Source organism: Vicugna pacos, unplaced genomic scaffold (genome assembly GCF_048564905.1).
Source record: "Vicugna pacos unplaced genomic scaffold, VicPac4 scaffold_20, whole genome shotgun sequence".
NCBI lineage: Eukaryota > Metazoa > Chordata > Mammalia > Artiodactyla > Camelidae > Vicugna > Vicugna pacos.
Window position 1 is genome coordinate 10924030 of NW_027328741.1, and position 21983 is coordinate 10946012.

A 21983-nucleotide genomic window follows, 5' to 3' on the forward strand; every position below is an offset into this window, starting at 1 on the left:
TGTTGTGGCTGTTGGATCCTAGGTAACCGGGCAGAGTTCTGTGGGTGGATCAGTGTGATGGAGGGGCTGCCGCCCTCTGTGGAGCTTGGCTTAGGTGTTTGGTCCGGGAAGCTGTGTAAGTTCGAGATACTGCTGCTGCCCAAAGACCTGAGGTCACAGGTCAGTTTCCAGAACCTGAAAGGGCAGACAGTGGAAGATCTGCCTGTCATCAGCTTACTGGTCAGGCTCCGAGGTACTTTCAGACTTGCCCAGTCCTGGTGAAGTCGACTTTAGGGGAGACACGAAGAGAAGCTGGCCGATAAGCTGGCTGCACGGATTGAGGAGAGATGCGAACACATGGATGAGAGATGTTCTGCTACAATGGAGAATACTGGCGTGGAGACAGCTGTAGAGGATACCAGGCTCAAAAGACATTCATGAGACATATTGAACCTCACTGATACAGGCAGAAACATACGGAGTGCCAACGTGGACTTGAGGAAGTTCCTCAATTCTCTTCTCCAATAACGGGTCCAAGGTCCCTGACGTCTGAAGGAGAAGAAATGGCAGAGATGATCAAAACGCTCCTGTTCTTGGAAGAGGTCGTGAGAATCCACACGCCCCAAGGGGCATTCCCAAGCCATTCAGACCAAAATTCAACAAGCCCAGGTAAGCCTTTTCCCAGGTTTGGGCCTAGCTAGTGAGCACTTGCCCTTCCCTCCCCTCCACTCAGGCATCCATTTTGAAGGATCAGTACCTGAGCTGCAATGAAGCCATTACGAGAAGAGCAAGCCCCTCCTAGAATCAGAGTTCCTCCAGCTTCACTCTCTGTGAACAACAGTGAACACCTTAAAGGTCAAATAGTCTCGGCTGAAATAGATAAACTTGAATACTTAGCTCACACCTAGAAACGATGTCCTTCCGCTAGATTCAGCAAATGTTGTGTTTATGTCTTCCCTGGGGTGAAGGGAGTGTGGTAAGTGAGGGGAATCTTTGACTGAACATGAATCTGTATTAGGCTTCAGTTTTTCAAGACAGTGAAGGTAAATAGTACAAGTCAGAAAGTGAACTGAACTGTAAAAGTCGCCAATGACATTAAAGACACAGCTTATGTGGATCGTCTTTCACTTGAGTCAAGCCCCCGGGGGCACTATATCATGGGGGTGCAGACTTGGTTGCGTTAAATGGCTTTAAACTACAGGGTCGGATGATTAAGCGTTCTCAACACTGATAGAAAAACACCTGGTTCTCAATAGACTAGCATAACTGCAGCAGGATTCTCCTAGCTAGAATGCCTCTAGGTGCTTTTGGATTCAAACCTAAATGTATATATTTGGTTTGTTTCCTCTTGTATTTTCCTAGAGAGGGATGTTACCCCTTGAAATGCCAACATTGGCCAGTAGGTGTCATTGGGATAAAGGGCACCACATGCACAAGTGTATCCAAGGTTGGGGGTTATTCCATGTTTCCAAAAGTTATTTCATGGTTCCTGTTGGTTTCGGAGGCTTCAACCTTAAAGAGCTGACATGACCCCTTGAACAGTTTGGACTGCTAGTTTGCATTCTATCTGTCTAGCTTTTCCGTAGAGCTGACACAATGTTACCAAAATTGACAAGTCTGGCTTCTAGGTCGATTTAGTGTGTTTCAAAAAATAACTCCATTTTCGTATAACTCCCAAAACATGTAAATGAGTTCTGTTAAACTTCTTAAAGACTGCAAATGGGATATCAACACAATGTCAAAATAGTTGTCTTCGGACAATCCCTCCCACCACGGCTGTATAGAAACAAAGAGCTAAGCAAATATCACATTTCTGTGAAATGTATCTGGATAGTGTTGATTCATCGATGCCCAGTTGGCAGAGAAGAAGTGCAACCTGCACTCACTCGCTCCCATGTACAGAGCAATGGAAACATCCACTCACCCAGCCCTTAGCATAGGACACTGGCCGAAGAGAGGTCTGTTACTCCCAAAGACAGGATGAGGCCTCAGGACACCTGGAAGCAGGAGAATGCAAAGCAGGGAATGGAAACCAGTGCAGGTTCGGACCCCTGGTGATGGAGCAACAAGGGTGAAACTCTGTTTAACTTGGACGCACACTCTCAAGCGGACAGGAGACATGGGTTTGAAGGTGATGTGCTGAGATTTACAAGAGTGCACAGCAGATGCTTGGCTGAGAGAACTCAAAGAAACCAGCGCAAAATATCCCCACAGTTAATTCTGAGACCAAGATCCCAGCTGCCAAATTTGAGGTAGCAGAGGCAATGGTCAGTGAGGCATAGAGCTACGGATGATGGCACACGCTGAGTCTCAGGGATCTGGAGTGCGCTGTGGGATGTGGTGGGTCGAATCAAGAGAGCAAACCGAACTGTGTACCAATAATAAATCAACCACACTGGTCGCGCGGTTGCGATTACCGATATGTCCCATGGCCACACCCAGTACATCTGCAGGACCAGGGACCAATTGGGAATTTTGCCAATAGAGCACGTGTGGGGCTGAATCAGAGATATCGTGCATCTGGTCTGAGGGATCCAGGGGGCCTTGAATTTGAAATCAGAATGAAAAGCCTTAGGATATGCTACATTCATAACCTGGGCTGGGATTATGGTTTGGTTTGAGTCACAGGATGCGCAACAACTCTGTGGTTGCCTTCGTGCACCCGTGCCACAAGGATGAGAGGACAAGGGAGAGTGGTCCAAGTCCACAGCGTGAGAAGAGGAAGCATTCCCTTCAGCACTATCTCCCAAAGGCGGATGCTACATTTTGGATGGCACCGGCACGGTACGGCACCTAGGACAACAAGGAAGGTCTGCGGGATCATTCCAGCAGGCCCTGATATGTGACATCCATAGATATGCTTCCACTGGTGTTTCTGTAGACAGAGAAGCTCTGGAAAGAACTGATTTCATTGGGACATTCCCGTGGCAATAAAAAGCAGAAGAGCACTCTCAGTTTGCTGTTTTGGAAACACTCCAAAATGACATAGAGAAGAATGCAGAGCTGAGAACTTTTAGAAGCTTCATTTCCACAAGAGGAAGTGTCCTGTGCACTTTCAGAAGTGTGAGATAAGTATAATCAAAACGAAGTTATGCTAATCGAAGTAGTATGGGTTGTTCATCACAACTAATGCAACACCAGCAATTGGAGATATACCAAACAACACACACAGGTACAGGTTATGGCATCAATGTCTAGGAGAAATTGTCCTCACAGAAATCCCATGGAATTGCGTAGAGACAAGAGTCTAAAATTTTCAATTAACAAAGCCCTAGAAGTCTACATTAGATACCTGATATTACCTGACCAGTAGAGATGAAGAAGAACAGTAAAAGAAACAGGAAGTACCATTTTCAGTTCCAAAGATATTGAAGGCGCAAAAGATAAGCTTTCAAACAACTAGTCTGCAAAACGCTATCCAGAACAAGTGTTGAAAATGAAGGTCAGGAAAACACTGAAGAACACCAGGGTCTCAGAATCACAAAAGGCAGAATACCAGAAAAGGGGAAGAGAAAGTCTCAACACGAGCCAAAAATATCAGGAAACTCAATGGTTGTGATAATATCAGGGCTAAAATTCAGTCCTTAGCAGACTAGATAATGCAGAGGGACGCGTGAATGACTGTTGAAGACAGGGGAAGAGAAAAACCTCGGTCAGAAGCAGACATAGGAAAGCAAGTGCAAACAAATGAAAACATTGCAGTTGAACCCTGGGTTAAGACAGGGCATGAAAGAATAGAAATCATGAGTCCCAGATGGAAAAGCAAGAGATAAAGAAACAAAAAGTGTCTGAAAATTTATCTGTAGAAAAATCAGACTGAAACTTGCTGAAAGCCAAGAAAGAATCATCTATGCGAATTCAGGAATTACACAGCATCCGAAGGAGGTGGAATCCCAATAGACCTACCAGCAGCTGTATGATTCAAATCAACAAAGTTCACGAATATCCGAGTGATTTAAAATGCACCTGGAGGAAACAACATAGTCACAAGGAAACCTCCAGAGGGGTTTCAGCTGATATCTCGGCAGCAATATTGCAGGACAGGGAGGAGTGCCAGGACACAGACCATATCCTGAATGGCCAAATGCTGCCACCTAGGGTAGCCTATGCCACATGAACACCATTTCAAATAACGGCAGAGCTAGAGAATTCTACAGACCGGCAAATCTTAAAAGATTTCAGCAGTTCAAAAGTTTTTCTAAAAGAAAGGTTGAGAAAACTCCCCTGAATAGAAAAGCAGCAAGATGGAATGGAAAGAAGAAACCATTATTGGAAATGCAAGAAGAGCATGTGTGGCAGAGAAGAAAGAAGAAGAACTTAAGGAGGACATCAAAACCCTAAAGATGGGAGAGGGAAGCAGGAAATCATAGGTGATTGGAAGCACTCTCTTAAGTGAATCAGCTTATTTGACTCTGTTTGAAGCGAAAGGAGAGATGCATGGCCTGACGTGTTTGCAAAACAAGCGAGAAGAAGACCAACAAAGAATCAAACCAACAAACAAGCACCAAAATGGTATGGTTGGCTGACATATACAAAGGGAACCATGATTATTCAAAAGAAAATACTCAAGGTGAGGTCAAGGGTCATTCAGAACGCATCGACCCAGTATCGTGGCTTGCATGTACTCAGCACACTTGTATTCGGAAATCAGAAGCGTGCATTCATATTCGTAAATTTTGATTCATAAGAGCATATCGTGACCTAACACTAATGCCGATTTGGAATCAAATGGTTTCCTAGTCCGTGATGTAGACTTGTATGTCTTCCAACAGGATGAAGGAATGCCGTATTCTAGGCTACGTAGAGAAGAAATGTAAGAAGCCTATAACAAAGGCAAGTAGCTCTGCCAAAGTGTACTAAGTGCAAAAGAGACCGACAGCAAAGTGCACATTGGGGTTGGTTTCATTTCTTGGAATTTCAGCCCCCATGAATCCAATGGATCCATGTCCTGAGAGTGTGGGTGTTTCAGCAGAAATCAGGCGACGCATATGCATTCCGGGTGTACGGATATTATAGGAACATAAGTCTCCTTTAGTGGGTCCCTGTGTACTGTGAACTGTTAGAAAGTTTAAAGACGTGTGAAACCATCAACTGAAAAGGGACACACTTCCCTCCATTGGTACGGTGCATAGAGCTCTGAACAAAAGGAAAGAGGGAAGAAGAAAGGCCCATGGGACGCTAGTGGGTAGAATCACATTTACCTTAGGAACCTCTCGTCGGATGCAGCCCCTCCCCCAACACTGACAAGATGCAGCAGCCATTGGGGATGGCAGTTAGCGGTTGGATTCCAGGTGGAATGTTGGTGTTTACCGCGAGGCTTGTTGTGGCTGTTGGATCCTAGGTAACCGGGCAGAGTTCTGTGGGTGGATCAGTGTGATGGAGGGGCTGCCGCCCTCTGTGGAGCTTGGCTTAGGTGTTTGGTCCGGGAAGCTGTGTAAGTTCGAGATACTGCTGCTGCCCAAAGACCTGAGGTCACAGGTCAGCTTCCAGAACCTGAAAGGGCAGACAGTGGAAGATCTGCCTGTCATCAGCTTACTGGTCAGGCTCCGAGGTACTTTCAGACTTGCCCAGTCCTGGTGAAGTCGACTTTAGGGGAGACACGAAGAGAAGCTGGCCGATAAGCTGGCTGCACGGATTGAGGAGAGATGCGAACACATGGATGAGAGATGTTCTGCTACAATGGAGAATACTGGCGTGGAGACAGCTGTAGAGGATACCAGGCTCAAAAGACATTCATGAGACATATTGAACCTCACTGATACAGGCAGAAACATACGGAGTGCCAACGTGGACTTGAGGAAGTTCCTCAATTCTCTTCTCCAATAACGGGTCCAAGGTCCCTGACGTCTGAAGGAGAAGAAATGGCAGAGATGATCAAAACGCTCCTGTTCTTGGAAGAGGTCGTGAGAATCCACACGCCCCAAGGGGCATTCCCAAGCCATTCAGACCAAAATTCAACAAGCCCAGGTAAGCCTTTTCCCAGGTTTGGGCCTAGCTAGTGAGCACTTGCCCTTCCCTCCCCTCCACTCAGGCATCCATTTTGAAGGATCAGTACCTGAGCTGCAATGAAGCCATTACGAGAAGAGCAAGCCCCTCCTAGAATCAGAGTTCCTCCAGCTTCACTCTCTGTGAACAACAGTGAACACCTTAAAGGTCAAATAGTCTCGGCTGAAATAGATAAACTTGAATACTTAGCTCACACCTAGAAACGATGTCCTTCCGCTAGATTCAGCAAATGTTGTGTTTATGTCTTCCCTGGGGTGAAGGGAGTGTGGTAAGTGAGGGGAATCTTTGACTGAACATGAATCTGTATTAGGCTTCAGTTTTTCAAGACAGTGAAGGTAAATAGTACAAGTCAGAAAGTGAACTGAACTGTAAAAGTCGCCAATGACATTAAAGACACAGCTTATGTGGATCGTCTTTCACTTGAGTCAAACCCCCGGGGGCACTATATCATGGGGGTGCAGACTTGGTTGCGTTAAATGGCTTTAAACTACAGGGTCGGATGATTAAGCGTTCTCAACACTGATAGAAAAACACCTGGTTCTCAATAGACTAGCATAACTGCAGCAGGATTCTCCTAGCTAGAATGCCTCTAGGTGCTTTTGGATTCAAACCTAAATGTATATATTTGGTTTGTTTCCTCTTGTATTTTCCTAGAGAGGGATGTTACCCCTTGAAATGCCAACATTGGCCAGGAGGTGTCATTGGGATAAAGGGCACCACATGCACAAGTGTATCCAAGGTTGGGGGTTATTCCATGTTTCCAAAAGTTATTTCATGGTTCCTGTTGGTTTCGGAGGCTTCAACCTTAAAGAGCTGACATGACCCCTTGAGCAGTTTGGACTGCTAGTTTGCATTCTATCTGTCTAGCTTTTCCGTAGAGCTGACACAATGTTACCAAAATTGACAAGTCTGGCTTCTAGGTCGATTTAGTGTGTTTCAAAAAATAACTCCATTTTCGTATAACTCCCAAAACATGTAAATGAGTTCTGTTAAACTTCTTAAAGACTGCAAATGGGATATCAACACAATGTCAAAATAGTTGTCTTCGGACAATCCCTCCCACCACGGCTGTATAGAAACAAAGAGCTAAGCAAATATCACATTTCTGTGAAATGTATCTGGATAGTGTTGATTCATCGATGCCCAGTTGGCAGAGAAGAAGTGCAACCTGCACTCACTCGCTCCCATGTACAGAGCAATGGAAACATCCACTCACCCAGCCCTTAGCATAGGACACTGGCCGAAGAGAGGTCTGTTACTCCCAAAGACAGGATGAGGCCTCAGGACACCTGGAAGCAGGAGAATGCAAAGCAGGGAATGGAAACCAGTGCAGGTTCGGACCCCTGGTGATGGAGCAACAAGGGTGAAACTCTGTTTAACTTGGACGCACACTCTCAAGCGGACAGGAGACATGGGTTTGAAGGTGATGTGCTGAGATTTACAAGAGTGCACAGCAGATGCTTGGCTGAGAGAACTCAAAGAAACCAGCGCAAAATATCCCCACAGTTAATTCTGAGACCAAGATCCCAGCTGCCAAATTTGAGGTAGCAGAGGCAATGGTCAGTGAGGCATAGAGCTACGGATGATGGCACACGCTGAGTCTCAGGGATCTGGAGTGCGCTGTGGGATGTGGTGGGTCGAATCAAGAGAGCAAACCGAACTGTGTACCAATAATAAATCAAACACACTGGTCGCGCGGTTGCGATTACCGATATGTCCCATGGCCACACCCAGTACATCTGCAGGACCAGGGACCAATTGGGAATTTTGCCAATAGAGCACGTGTGGGGCTGAATCAGAGATATCGTGCATCTGGTCTGAGGGATCCAGGGGGCCTTGAATTTGAAATCAGAATGAAAAGCCTTAGGATATGCTACATTCATAACCTGGGCTGGGATTATGGTTTGGTTTGAGTCACAGGATGCGCAACAACTCTGTGGTTGCCTTCGTGCACCCGTGCCACAAGGATGAGAGGACAAGGGAGAGTGGTCCAAGTCCACAGCGTGAGAAGAGGAAGCATTCCCTTCAGCACTATCTCCCAAAGGCGGATGCTACATTTTGGATGGCACCGGCACGGTACGGCACCTAGGACAACAAGGAAGGTCTGCGGGATCATTCCAGCAGGCCCTGATATGTGACATCCATAGATATGCTTCCACTGGTGTTTCTGTAGACAGAGAAGCTCTGGAAAGAACTGATTTCATTGGGACATTCCCGTGGCAATAAAAAGCAGAAGAGCACTCTCAGTTTGCTGTTTTGGAAACACTCCAAAATGACATAGAGAAGAATGCAGAGCTGAGAACTTTTAGAAGCTTCATTTCCACAAGAGGAAGTGTCCTGTGCACTTTCAGAAGTGTGAGATAAGTATAATCAAAACGAAGTTATGCTAATCGAAGTAGTATGGGTTGTTCATCACAACTAATGCAACACCAGCAATTGGAGATATACCAAACAACACACACAGGTACAGGTTATGGCATCAATGTCTAGGAGAAATTGTCCTCACAGAAATCCCATGGAATTGCGTAGAGACAAGAGTCTAAAATTTTCAATTAACAAAGCCCTAGAAGTCTACATTAGATACCTGATATTACCTGACCAGTAGAGATGAAGAAGAACAGTAAAAGAAACAGGAAGTACCATTTTCAGTTCCAAAGATATTGAAGGCGCAAAAGATAAGCTTTCAAACAACTAGTCTGCAAAACGCTATCCAGAACAAGTGTTGAAAATGAAGGTCAGGAAAACACTGAAGAACACCAGGGTCTCAGAATCACAAAAGGCAGAATACCAGAAAAGGGGAAGAGAAAGTCTCAACACGAGCCAAAAATATCAGGAAACTCAATGGTTGTGATAATATCAGGGCTAAAATTCAGTCCTTAGCAGACTAGATAATGCAGAGGGACGCGTGAATGACTGTTGAAGACAGGGGAAGAGAAAAACCTCGGTCAGAAGCAGACATAGGAAAGCAAGTGCAAACAAATGAAAACATTGCAGTTGAACCCTGGGTTAAGACAGGGCATGAAAGAATAGAAATCATGAGTCCCAGATGGAAAAGCAAGAGATAAAGAAACAAAAAGTGTCTGAAAATTTATCTGTAGAAAAATCAGACTGAAACTTGCTGAAAGCCAAGAAAGAATCATCTATGCGAATTCAGGAATTACACAGCATCCGAAGGAGGTGGAATCCCAATAGACCTACCAGCAGCTGTATGATTCAAATCAACAAAGTTCACGAATATCCGAGTGATTTAAAATGCACCTGGAGGAAACAACATAGTCACAAGGAAACCTCCAGAGGGGTTTCAGCTGATATCTCGGCAGCAATATTGCAGGACAGGGAGGAGTGCCAGGACACAGACCATATCCTGAATGGCCAAATGCTGCCACCTAGGGTAGCCTATGCCACATGAACACCATTTCAAATAACGGCAGAGCTAGAGAATTCTACAGACCGGCAAATCTTAAAAGAATTCAGCAGTTCAAAAGTTTTTCTAAAAGAAAGGTTGAGAAAACTCCCCTGAATAGAAAAGCAGCAAGATGGAATGGAAAGAAGAAACCATTATTGGAAATGCAAGAAGAGCATGTGTGGCAGAGAAGAAAGAAGAAGAACTTAAGGAGGACATCAAAACCCTAAAGATGGGAGAGGGAAGCAGGAAATCATAGGTGATTGGAAGCACTCTCTTAAGTGAATCAGCTTATTTGACTCTGTTTGAAGCGAAAGGAGAGATGCATGGCCTGACGTGTTTGCAAAACAAGCGAGAAGAAGACCAACAAAGAATCAAACCAACAAACAAGCACCAAAATGGTATGGTTGGCTGACATATACAAAGGGAACCATGATTATTCAAAAGAAAATACTCAAGGTGAGGTCAAGGGTCATTCAGAACGCATCGACCCAGTATCGTGGCTTGCATGTACTCAGCACACTTGTATTCGGAAATCAGAAGCGTGCATTCATATTCGTAAATTTTGATTCATAAGAGCATATCGTGACCTAACACTAATGCCGATTTGGAATCAAATGGTTTCCTAGTCCGTGATGTAGACTTGTATGTCTTCCAACAGGATGAAGGAATGCCATATTCTAGGCTACGTAGAGAAGAAATGTAAGAAGCCTATAACAAAGGCAAGTAGCTCTGCCAAAGTGTACTAAGTGCAAAAGAGACCGACAGCAAAGTGCACATTGGGGTTGGTTTCATTTCTTGGAATTTCAGCCCCCATGAATCCAATGGATCCATGTCCTGAGAGTGTGGGTGTTTCAGCAGAAATCAGGCGACGCATATGCATTCCGGGTGTACGGATATTATAGGAACATAAGTCTCCTTTAGTGGGTCCCTGTGTACTGTGAACTGTTAGAAAGTTTAAAGACGTGTGAAACCATCAACTGAAAAGGGACACACTTCCCTCCATTGGTACGGTGCATAGAGCTCTGAACAAAAGGAAAGAGGGAAGAAGAAAGGCCCATGGGACGCTAGTGGGTAGAATCACATTTACCTTAGGAACCTCTCGTCGGATGCAGCCCCTCCCCCAACACTGACAAGATGCAGCAGCCATTGGGGATGGCAGTTAGCGGTTGGATTCCAGGTGGAATGTTGGTGTTTACCGCGAGGCTTGTTGTGGCTGTTGGATCCTAGGTAACCGGGCAGAGTTCTGTGGGTGGATCAGTGTGATGGAGGGGCTGCCGCCCTCTGTGGAGCTTGGCTTAGGTGTTTGGTCCGGGAAGCTGTGTAAGTTCGAGATACTGCTGCTGCCCAAAGACCTGAGGTCACAGGTCAGCTTCCAGAACCTGAAAGGGCAGACAGTGGAAGATCTGCCTGTCATCAGCTTACTGGTCAGGCTCCGAGGTACTTTCAGACTTGCCCAGTCCTGGTGAAGTCGACTTTAGGGGAGACACGAAGAGAAGCTGGCCGATAAGCTGGCTGCACGGATTGAGGAGAGATGCGAACACATGGATGAGAGATGTTCTGCTACAATGGAGAATACTGGCGTGGAGACAGCTGTAGAGGATACCAGGCTCAAAAGACATTCATGAGACATATTGAACCTCACTGATACAGGCAGAAACATACGGAGTGCCAACGTGGACTTGAGGAAGTTCCTCAATTCTCTTCTCCAATAACGGGTCCAAGGTCCCTGACGTCTGAAGGAGAAGAAATGGCAGAGATGATCAAAACGCTCCTGTTCTTGGAAGAGGTCGTGAGAATCCACACGCCCCAAGGGGCATTCCCAAGCCATTCAGACCAAAATTCAACAAGCCCAGGTAAGCCTTTTCCCAGGTTTGGGCCTAGCTAGTGAGCACTTGCCCTTCCCTCCCCTCCACTCAGGCATCCATTTTGAAGGATCAGTACCTGAGCTGCAATGAAGCCATTACGAGAAGAGCAAGCCCCTCCTAGAATCAGAGTTCCTCCAGCTTCACTCTCTGTGAACAACAGTGAACACCTTAAAGGTCAAATAGTCTCGGCTGAAATAGATAAACTTGAATACTTAGCTCACACCTAGAAACGATGTCCTTCCGCTAGATTCAGCAAATGTTGTGTTTATGTCTTCCCTGGGGTGAAGGGAGTGTGGTAAGTGAGGGGAATCTTTGACTGAACATGAATCTGTATTAGGCTTCAGTTTTTCAAGACAGTGAAGGTAAATAGTACAAGTCAGAAAGTGAACTGAACTGTAAAAGTCGCCAATGACATTAAAGACACAGCTTATGTGGATCGTCTTTCACTTGAGTCAAACCCCCGGGGGCACTATATCATGGGGGTGCAGACTTGGTTGCGTTAAATGGCTTTAAACTACAGGGTCGGATGATTAAGCGTTCTCAACACTGATAGAAAAACACCTGGTTCTCAATAGACTAGCATAACTGCAGCAGGATTCTCCTAGCTAGAATGCCTCTAGGTGCTTTTGGATTCAAACCTAAATGTATATATTTGGTTTGTTTCCTCTTGTATTTTCCTAGAGAGGGATGTTACCCCTTGAAATGCCAACATTGGCCAGGAGGTGTCATTGGGATAAAGGGCACCACATGCACAAGTGTATCCAAGGTTGGGGGTTATTCCATGTTTCCAAAAGTTATTTCATGGTTCCTGTTGGTTTCGGAGGCTTCAACCTTAAAGAGCTGACATGACCCCTTGAACAGTTTGGACTGCTAGTTTGCATTCTATCTGTCTAGCTTTTCCGTAGAGCTGACACAATGTTACCAAAATTGACAAGTCTGGCTTCTAGGTCGATTTAGTGTGTTTCAAAAAATAACTCCATTTTCGTATAACTCCCAAAACATGTAAATGAGTTCTGTTAAACTTCTTAAAGACTGCAAATGGGATATCAACACAATGTCAAAATAGTTGTCTTCGGACAATCCCTCCCACCACGGCTGTATAGAAACAAAGAGCTAAGCAAATATCACATTTCTGTGAAATGTATCTGGATAGTGTTGATTCATCGATGCCCAGTTGGCAGAGAAGAAGTGCAACCTGCACTCACTCGCTCCCATGTACAGAGCAATGGAAACATCCACTCACCCAGCCCTTAGCATAGGACACTGGCCGAAGAGAGGTCTGTTACTCCCAAAGACAGGATGAGGCCTCAGGACACCTGGAAGCAGGAGAATGCAAAGCAGGGAATGGAAACCAGTGCAGGTTCGGACCCCTGGTGATGGAGCAACAAGGGTGAAACTCTGTTTAACTTGGACGCACACTCTCAAGCGGACAGGAGACATGGGTTTGAAGATGATGTGCTGAGATTTACAAGAGTGCACAGCAGATGCTTGGCTGAGAGAACTCAAAGAAACCAGCGCAAAATATCCCCACAGTTAATTCTGAGACCAAGATCCCAGCTGCCAAATTTGAGGTAGCAGAGGCAACGGTCAGTGAGGCATAGAGCTACGGATGATGGCACACGCTGAGTCTCAGGGATCTGGAGTGCGTTGTGGGATGTGGTGGGTCGAATCAAGAGAGCAAACCGAACTGTGTACCAATAATAAATCAACCACACTGGTCGCGCGGTTGCGATTACCGATATGTCCCATGGCCACACCCAGTACATCTGCAGGACCAGGGACCAATTGGGAATTTTGCCAATAGAGCACGTGTGGGGCTGAATCAGAGATATCGTGCATCTGGTCTGAGGGATCCAGGGGGCCTTGAATTTGAAATCAGAATGAAAAGCCTTAGGATATGCTACATTCATAACCTGGGCTGGGATTATGGTTTGGTTTGAGTCACAGGATGCGCAACAACTCTGTGGTTGCCTTCGTGCACCCGTGCCACAAGGATGAGAGGACAAGGGAGAGTGGTCCAAGTCCACAGCGTGAGAAGAGGAAGCATTCCCTTCAGCACTATCTCCCAAAGGCGGATGCTACATTTTGGATGGCACCGGCACGGTACGGCACCTAGGACAACACGGAAGGTCTGCGGGATCATTCCAGCAGGCCCTGATATGTGACATCCATAGATATGCTTCCACTGGTGTTTCTGTAGACAGAGAAGCTCTGGAAAGAACTGATTTCATTGGGACATTCCCGTGGCAATAAAAAGCAGAAGAGCACTCTCAGTTTGCTGTTTTGGAAACACTCCAAAATGACATAGAGAAGAATGCAGAGCTGAGAACTTTTAGAAGCTTCATTTCCACAAGAGGAAGTGTCCTGTGCACTTTCAGAAGTGTGAGATAAGTATAATCAAAACGAAGTTATGCTAATCGAAGTAGTATGGGTTGTTCATCACAACTAATGCAACACCAGCAATTGGAGATATACCAAACAACACACACAGGTACAGGTTATGGCATCAATGTCTAGGAGAAATTGTCCTCACAGAAATCCCATGGAATTGCGTAGAGACAAGAGTCTAAAATTTTCAATTAACAAAGCCCTAGAAGTCTACATTAGATACCTGATATTACCTGACCAGTAGAGATGAAGAAGAACAGTAAAAGAAACAGGAAGTACCATTTTCAGTTCCAAAGATATTGAAGGCGCAAAAGATAAGCTTTCAAACAACTAGTCTGCAAAACGCTATCCAGAACAAGTGTTGAAAATGAAGGTCAGGAAAACACTGAAGAACACCAGTGTCTCAGAATCACAAAAGGCAGAATACCAGAAAAGGGGAAGAGAAAGTCTCAACACGAGCCAAAAATATCAGGAAACTCAATGGTTGTGATAATATCAGGGCTAAAATTCAGTCCTTAGCAGACTAGATAATGCAGAGGGACGCGTGAATGACTGTTGAAGACAGGGGAAGAGAAAAACCTCGGTCAGAAGCAGACATAGGAAAGCAAGTGCAAACAAATGAAAACATTGCAGTTGAACCCTGGGTTAAGACAGGGCATGAAAGAATAGAAATCATGAGTCCCAGATGGAAAAGCAAGAGATAAAGAAACAAAAAGTGTCTGAAAATTTATCTGTAGAAAAATCAGACTGAAACTTTCTGAAAGCCAAGAAAGAATCATCTATGCGAATTCAGGAATTACACAGCATCCGAAGGAGGTGGAATCCCAATAGACCTACCAGCAGCTGTATGATTCAAATCAACAAAGTTCACGAATATCCGAGTGATTTAAAATGCACCTGGAGGAAACAACATAGTCACAAGGAAACCTCCAGAGGGGTTTCAGCTGATATCTCGGCAGCAATATTGCAGGACAGGGAGGAGTGCCAGGACACAGACCATATCCTGAATGGCCAAATGCTGCCACCTAGGGTAGCCTATGCCACATGAACACCATTTCAAATAACGGCAGAGCTAGAGAATTCTACAGACCGGCAAATCTTAAAAGAATTCAGCAGTTCAAAAGTTTTTCTAAAAGAAAGGTTGAGAAAACTCCCCTGAATAGAAAAGCAGCAAGATGGAATGGAAAGAAGAAACCATTATTGGAAATGCAAGAAGAGCATGTGTGGCAGAGAAGAAAGAAGAAGAACTTAAGGAGGACATCAAAACCCTAAAGATGGGAGAGGGAAGCAGGAAATCATAGGTGATTGGAAGCACTCTCTTAAGTGAATCAGCTTATTTGACTCTGTTTGAAGCGAAAGGAGAGATGCATGGCCTGACGTGTTTGCAAAACAAGCGAGAAGAAGACCAACAAAGAATCAAACCAACAAACAAGCACCAAGATGGTATGGTTGGCTGACATATACAAAGGGAACCATGATTATTCAAAAGAAAATACTCAAGGTGAGGTCAAGGGTCATTCAGAACGCATCGACCCAGTATCGTGGCTTGCATGTACTCAGCACACTTGTATTCGGAAATCAGAAGCGTGCATTCATATTCGTAAATTTTGATTCATAAGAGCATATCGTGACCTAACACTAATGCCGATTTGGAATCAAATGGTTTCCTAGTCCGTGATGTAGACTTGTATGTCTTCCAACAGGATGAAGGAATGCCATATTCTAGGCTACGTAGAGAAGAAATGTAAGAAGCCTATAACAAAGGCAAGTAGCTCTGCCAAAGTGTACTAAGTGCAAAAGAGACCGACAGCAAAGTGCACATTGGGGTTGGTTTCATTTCTTGGAATTTCAGCCCCCATGAATCCAATGGATCCATGTCCTGAGAGTGTGGGTGTTTCAGCAGAAATCAGGCGACGCATATGCATTCCGGGTGTACGGATATTATAGGAACATAAGTCTCCTTTAGTGGGTCCCTGTGTACTGTGAACTGTTAGAAAGTTTAAAGACGTGTGAAACCATCAACTGAAAAGGGACACACTTCCCTCCATTGGTACGGTGCATAGAGCTCTGAACAAAAGGAAAGAGGGAAGAAGAAAGGCCCATGGGACGCTAGTGGGTAGAATCACATTTACCTTAGGAACCTCTCGTCGGATGCAGCCCCTCCCCCAACACTGACAAGATGCAGCAGCCATTGGGGATGGCAGTTAGCGGTTGGATTCCAGGTGGAATGTTGGTGTTTACCGCGAGGCTTGTTGTGGCTGTTGGATCCTAGGTAACCGGGCAGAGTTCTGTGGGTGGATCAGTGTGATGGAGGGGCTGCCGCCCTCTGTGGAGCTTGGCTTAGGTGTTTGGTCCGGGAAGCTGTGTAAGTTCGAGATACTGCTGCTGCCCAAAGACCTGAGGTCACAGGTCAGCTTCCAGAACCTGAAAGGGCAGACAGTGGAAGATCTGCCTGTCATCAGCTTACTGGTCAGGCTCCGAGGTACTTTCAGACTTGCCCAGTCCTGGTGAAGTCGACTTTAGGGGAGACACGAAGAGAAGCTGGCCGATAAGCTGGCTGCACGGATTGAGGAGAGATGCGAACACATGGATGAGAGATGTTCTGCTACAATGGAGAATACTGGCGTGGAGACAGCTGTAGAGGATACCAGGCTCAAAAGACATTCATGAGACATATTGAACCTCACTGATACAGGCAGAAACATACGGAGTGCCAACGTGGACTTGAGGAAGTTCCTCAATTCTCTTCTCCAATAACGGGTCCAAGGTCCCTGACGTCTGAAGGAGAAGAAATGGCAGAGATGATCAAAACGCTCCTGTTCTTGGAAGAGGTCGTGAGAATCCACACGTCCCAAGGGGCATTCCCAAGCCATTCAGACCAAAATTCAACAAGCCCAGGTAAGCCTTTTCCCAGGTTTGGGCCTAGCTAGTGAGCACTTGCCCTTCCCTCCCCTCCACTCAGGCATCCATTTTGAAGGATCAGTACCTGAGCTGCAATGAAGCCATTACGAGAAGAGCAAGCCCCTCCTAGAATCAGAGTTCCTCCAGCTTCACTCTCTGTGAACAACAGTGAACACCTTAAAGGTCAAATAGTCTCGGCTGAAATAGATAAACTTGAATACTTAGCTCACACCTAGAAACGATGTCCTTCCGCTAGATTCAGCAAATGTTGTGTTTATGTCTTCCCTGGGGTGAAGGGAGTGTGGTAAGTGAGGGGAATCTTTGACTGAACATGAATCTGTATTAGGCTTCAGTTTTTCAAGACAGTGAAGGTAAATAGTACAAGTCAGAAAGTGAACTGAACTGTAAAAGTCGCCAATGACATTAAAGACACAGCTTATGTGGATCGTCTTTCACTTGAGTCAAGCCCCCGGGGGCACTATATCATGGGGGTGCAGACTTGGTTGCGTTAAATGGCTTTAAACTACAGGATCGGATGATTAAGCGTTCTCAACACTGATAGAAAAACACCTGGTTCTCAATAGACTAGCATAACTGCAGCAGGATTCTCCTAGCTAGAATGCCTCTAGGTGCTTTTGGATTCAAACCTAAATGTATATATTTGGTTTGTTTCCTCTTGTATTTTCCTAGAGAGGGATGTTACCCCTTGAAATGCCAACATTGGCCAGTAGGTGTCATTGGGATAAAGGGCACCACATGCACAAGTGTATCCAAGGTTGGGGGTTATTCCATGTTTCCAAAAGTTATTTCATGGTTCCTGTTGGTTTCGGAGGCTTCAACCTTAAAGAGCTGACATGACCCCTTGAACAGTTTGGACTGCTAGTTTGCATTCTATCTGTCTAGCTTTTCCGTAGAGCTGACACAATGTTACCAAAATTGACAAGTCTGGCTTCTAGGTCGATTTAGTGTGTTTCAAAAAATAACTCCATTTTCGTATAACTCCCAAAACATGTAAATGAGTTCTGTTAAACTTCTTAAAGACTGCAAATGGGATATCAACACAATGTCAAAATAGTTGTCTTCGGACAATCCCTCCCACCACGGCTGTATAGAAACAAAGAGCTAAGCAAATATCACATTTCTGTGAAATGTATCTGGATAGTGTTGATTCATCGATGCCCAGTTGGCAGAGAAGAAGTGCAACCTGCACTCACTCGCTCCCATGTACAGAGCAATGGAAACATCCACTCACCCAGCCCTTAGCATAGGACACTGGCCGAAGAGAGGTCTGTTACTCCCAAAGACAGGATGAGGCCTCAGGACACCTGGAAGCAGGAGAATGCAAAGCAGGGAATGGAAACCAGTGCAGGTTCGGACCCCTGGTGATGGAGCAACAAGGGTGAAACTCTGTTTAACTTGGACGCACACTCTCAAGCGGACAGGAGACATGGGTTTGAAGGTGATGTGCTGAGATTTACAAGAGTGCACAGCAGATGCTTGGCTGAGAGAACTCAAAGAAACCAGCGCAAAATATCCCCACAGTTAATTCTGAGACCAAGATCCCAGCTGCCAAATTTGAGGTAGCAGAGGCAATGGTCAGTGAGGCATAGAGCTACGGATGATGGCACACGCCGAGTCTCAGGGATCTGGAGTGCGCTGTGGGATGTGGTGGGTCGAATCAAGAGAGCAAACCGAACTGTGTACCAATAATAAATCAACCACACTGGTCGCGCGGTTGCGATTACCGATATGTCCCATGGCCACACCCAGTACATCTGCAGGACCAGGGACCAATTGGGAATTTTGCCAATAGAGCACGTGTGGGGCTGAATCAGAGATATCGTGCATCTGGTCTGAGGGATCCAGGGGGCCTTGAATTTGAAATCAGAATGAAAAGCCTTAGGATATGCTACATTCATAACCTGGGCTGGGATTATGGTTTGGTTTGAGTCACAGGATGCGCAACAACTCTGTGGTTGCCTTCGTGCACCCGTGCCACAAGGATGAGAGGACAAGGGAGAGTGGTCCAAGTCCACAGCGTGAGAAGAGGAAGCATTCCCTTCAGCACTATCTCCCAAAGGCGGATGCTACATTTTGGATGGCACCGGCACGGTACGGCACCTAGGACAACAAGGAAGGTCTGCGGGATCATTCCAGCAGGCCCTGATATGTGACATCCATAGATATGCTTCCACTGGTGTTTCTGTAGACAGAGAAGCTCTGGAAAGAACTGATTTCATTGGGACATTCCCGTGGCAATAAAAAGCAGAAGAGCACTCTCAGTTTGCTGTTTTGGAAACACTCCAAAATGACATAGAGAAGAATGCAGAGCTGAGAACTTTTAGAAGCTTCATTTCCACAAGAGGAAGTGTCCTGTGCACTTTCAGAAGTGTGAGATAAGTATAATCAAAACGAAGTTATGCTAATCGAAGTAGTATGGGTTGTTCATCACAACTAATGCAACACCAGCAATTGGAGATATACCAAACAACACACACAGGTACAGGTTATGGCATCAATGTCTAGGAGAAATTGTCCTCACAGAAATCCCATGGAATTGCATAGAGACAAGAGTCTAAAATTTTCAATTAACAAAGCCCTAGAAGTCTACATTAGATACCTGATATTACCTGACCAGTAGAGATGAAGAAGAACAGTAAAAGAAACAGGAAGTACCATTTTCAGTTCCAAAGATATTGAAGGCGCAAAAGATAAGCTTTCAAACAACTAGTCTGCAAAACGCTATCCAGAACAAGTGTTGAAAATGAAGGTCAGGAAAACACTGAAGAACACCAGTGTCTCAGAATCACAAAAGGCAGAATACCAGAAAGGGGGAAGAGAAAGTCTCAACACGAGCCAAAAATATCAGGAAACTCAATGGTTGTGATAATATCAGGGCTAAAATTCAGTCCTTAGCAGACTAGATAATGCAGAGGGACGCGTGAATGACTGTTGAAGACAGGGGAAGAGAAAAACCTCGGTCAGAAGCAGACATAGGAAAGCAAGTGCAAACAAATGAAAACATTGCAGTTGAACCCTGGGTTAAGACAGGGCATGAAAGAATAGAAATCATGAGTCCCAGATGGAAAAGCAAGAGATAAAGAAACAAAAAGTGTCTGAAAATTTATCTGTAGAAAAATCAGACTGAAACTTGCTGAAAGCCAAGAAAGAATCATCTATGCGAATTCAGGAATTACACAGCATCCGAAGGAGGTGGAATCCCAATAGACCTACCAGCAGCTGTATGATTCAAATCAACAAAGTTCACGAATATCCGAGTGATTTAAAATGCACCTGGAGGAAACAACATAGTCACAAGGAAACCTCCAGAGGGGTTTCAGCTGATATCTCGGCAGCAATATTGCAGGACAGGGAGGAGTGCCAGGACACAGACCATATCCTGAATGGCCAAATGCTGCCACCTAGGGTAGCCTATGCCACATGAACACCATTTCAAATAACGGCAGAGCTAGAGAATTCTACAGACCGGCAAATCTTAAAAGAATTCAGCAGTTCAAAAGTTTTTCTAAAAGAAAGGTTGAGAAAACTCCCCTGAATAGAAAAGCAGCAAGATGGAATGGAAAGAAGAAACCATTATTGGAAATGCAAGAAGAGCATGTGTGGCAGAGAAGAAAGAAGAAGAACTTAAGGAGGACATCAAAACCCTAAAGATGGGAGAGGGAAGCAGGAAATCATAGGTGATTGGAAGCACTCTCTTAAGTGAATCAGCTTATTTGACTCTGTTTGAAGCGAAAGGAGAGATGCATGGCCTGACGTGTTTGCAAAACAAGCGAGAAGAAGACCAACAAAGAATCAAACCAACAAACAAGCACCAAAATGGTATGGTTGGCTGACATATACAAAGGGAACCATGATTATTCAAAAGAAAATACTCAAGGTGAGGTCAAGGGTCATTCAGAACGCATCGACCCAGTATCGTGGCTTGCATGTACTCAGCACACTTGTATTCGGAAATCAGAAGCGTGCATTCATATTCGTAAATTTTGATTCATAAGAGCATATCGTGACCTAACACTAATGCCGATTTGGAATCAAATGGTTTCCTAGTCCGTGATGTAGACTTGTATGTCTTCCAACAGGATGAAGGAATGCCATATTCTAGGCTACGTAGAGAAGAAATGTAAGAAGCCTATAACAAAGGCAAGTAGCTCTGCCAAAGTGTACTAAGTGCAAAAGAGACCGACAGCAAAGTGCACATTGGGGTTGGTTTCATTTCTTGGAATTTCAGCCCCCATGAATCCAATGGATCCATGTCCTGAGAGTGTGGGTGTTTCAGCAGAAATCAGGCGACGCATATGCATTCCGGGTGTACGGATATTATAGGAACATAAGTCTCCTTTAGTGGGTCCCTGTGTACTGTGAACTGTTAGAAAGTTTAAAGACGTGTGAAACCATCAACTGAAAAGGGACACACTTCCCTCCATTGGTACGGTGCATAGAGCTCTGAACAAAAGGAAAGAGGGAAGAAGAAAGGCCCATGGGACGCTAGTGGGTAGAATCACATTTACCTTAGGAACCTCTCGTCGGATGCAGCCCCTCCCCCAACACTGACAAGATGCAGCAGCCATTGGGGATGGCAGTTAGCGGTTGGATTCCAGGTGGAATGTTGGTGTTTACCGCGAGGCTTGTTGTGGCTGTTGGATCCTAGGTAACCGGGCAGAGTTCTGTGGGTGGATCAGTGTGATGGAGGGGCTGCCGCCCTCTGTGGAGCTTGGCTTAGGTGTTTGGTCCGGGAAGCTGTGTAAGTTCGAGATACTGCTGCTGCCCAAAGACCTGAGGTCACAGGTCAGTTTCCAGAACCTGAAAGGGCAGACAGTGGAAGATCTGCCTGTCATCAGCTTACTGGTCAGGCTCCGAGGTACTTTCAGACTTGCCCAGTCCTGGTGAAGTCGACTTTAGGGGAGACACGAAGAGAAGCTGGCCGATAAGCTGGCTGCACGGATTGAGGAGAGATGCGAACACATGGATGAGAGATGTTCTGCTACAATGGAGAATACTGGCGTGGAGACAGCTGTAGAGGATACCAGGCTCAAAAGACATTCATGAGACATATTGAACCTCACTGATACAGGCAGAAACATACGGAGTGCCAACGTGGACTTGAGGAAGTTCCTCAATTCTCTTCTCCAATAACGGGTCCAAGGTCCCTGACGTCTGAAGGAGAAGAAATGGCAGAGATGATCAAAACGCTCCTGTTCTTGGAAGAGGTCGTGAGAATCCACACGTCCCAAGGGGCATTCCCAAGCCATTCAGACCAAAATTCAACAAGCCCAGGTAAGCCTTTTCCCAGGTTTGGGCCTAGCTAGTGAGCACTTGCCCTTCCCTCCCCTCCACTCAGGCATCCATTTTGAAGGATCAGTACCTGAGCTGCAATGAAGCCATTACGAGAAGAGCAAGCCCCTCCTAGAATCAGAGTT

General features: G+C 45.4%; 4 long non-coding RNA genes across 4 annotated transcripts; all 4 read right to left on the reverse strand.

The window, feature by feature from the left end:
• Nucleotides 1–344: 344 nt before the first annotated feature.
• LOC140694140 (uncharacterized) lies at nt 345–5341 on the reverse strand. The gene is made up of 3 exons (XR_012069893.1): nt 5181–5341; nt 737–807; nt 345–528 (listed from the first exon to the last, which is right to left on the reverse strand). It is a non-coding gene; the product is annotated as an uncharacterized lncRNA (long non-coding RNA).
• A 301-nt stretch (nt 5342–5642) lies between these two features.
• Nucleotides 5643–10648, reverse strand: LOC140694146 (uncharacterized). The gene is made up of 3 exons (XR_012069899.1): nt 10479–10648; nt 6035–6105; nt 5643–5826 (listed from the first exon to the last, which is right to left on the reverse strand). It is a non-coding gene; the product is annotated as an uncharacterized lncRNA (long non-coding RNA).
• Nucleotides 10649–10950: 302 nt separating this feature from the next.
• LOC140694138 (uncharacterized) lies at nt 10951–15958 on the reverse strand. Its single transcript, XR_012069891.1, has 3 exons — nt 15777–15958; nt 11333–11403; nt 10951–11124 (listed from the first exon to the last, which is right to left on the reverse strand). It is a non-coding gene; the product is annotated as an uncharacterized lncRNA (long non-coding RNA).
• Nucleotides 15959–16238: 280 nt separating this feature from the next.
• LOC140694141 (uncharacterized) lies at nt 16239–21224 on the reverse strand. Its single transcript, XR_012069894.1, has 3 exons — nt 21075–21224; nt 16631–16701; nt 16239–16422 (listed from the first exon to the last, which is right to left on the reverse strand). It is a non-coding gene; the product is annotated as an uncharacterized lncRNA (long non-coding RNA).
• Between the last annotated feature and the right edge of the window lie 759 nt (nt 21225–21983).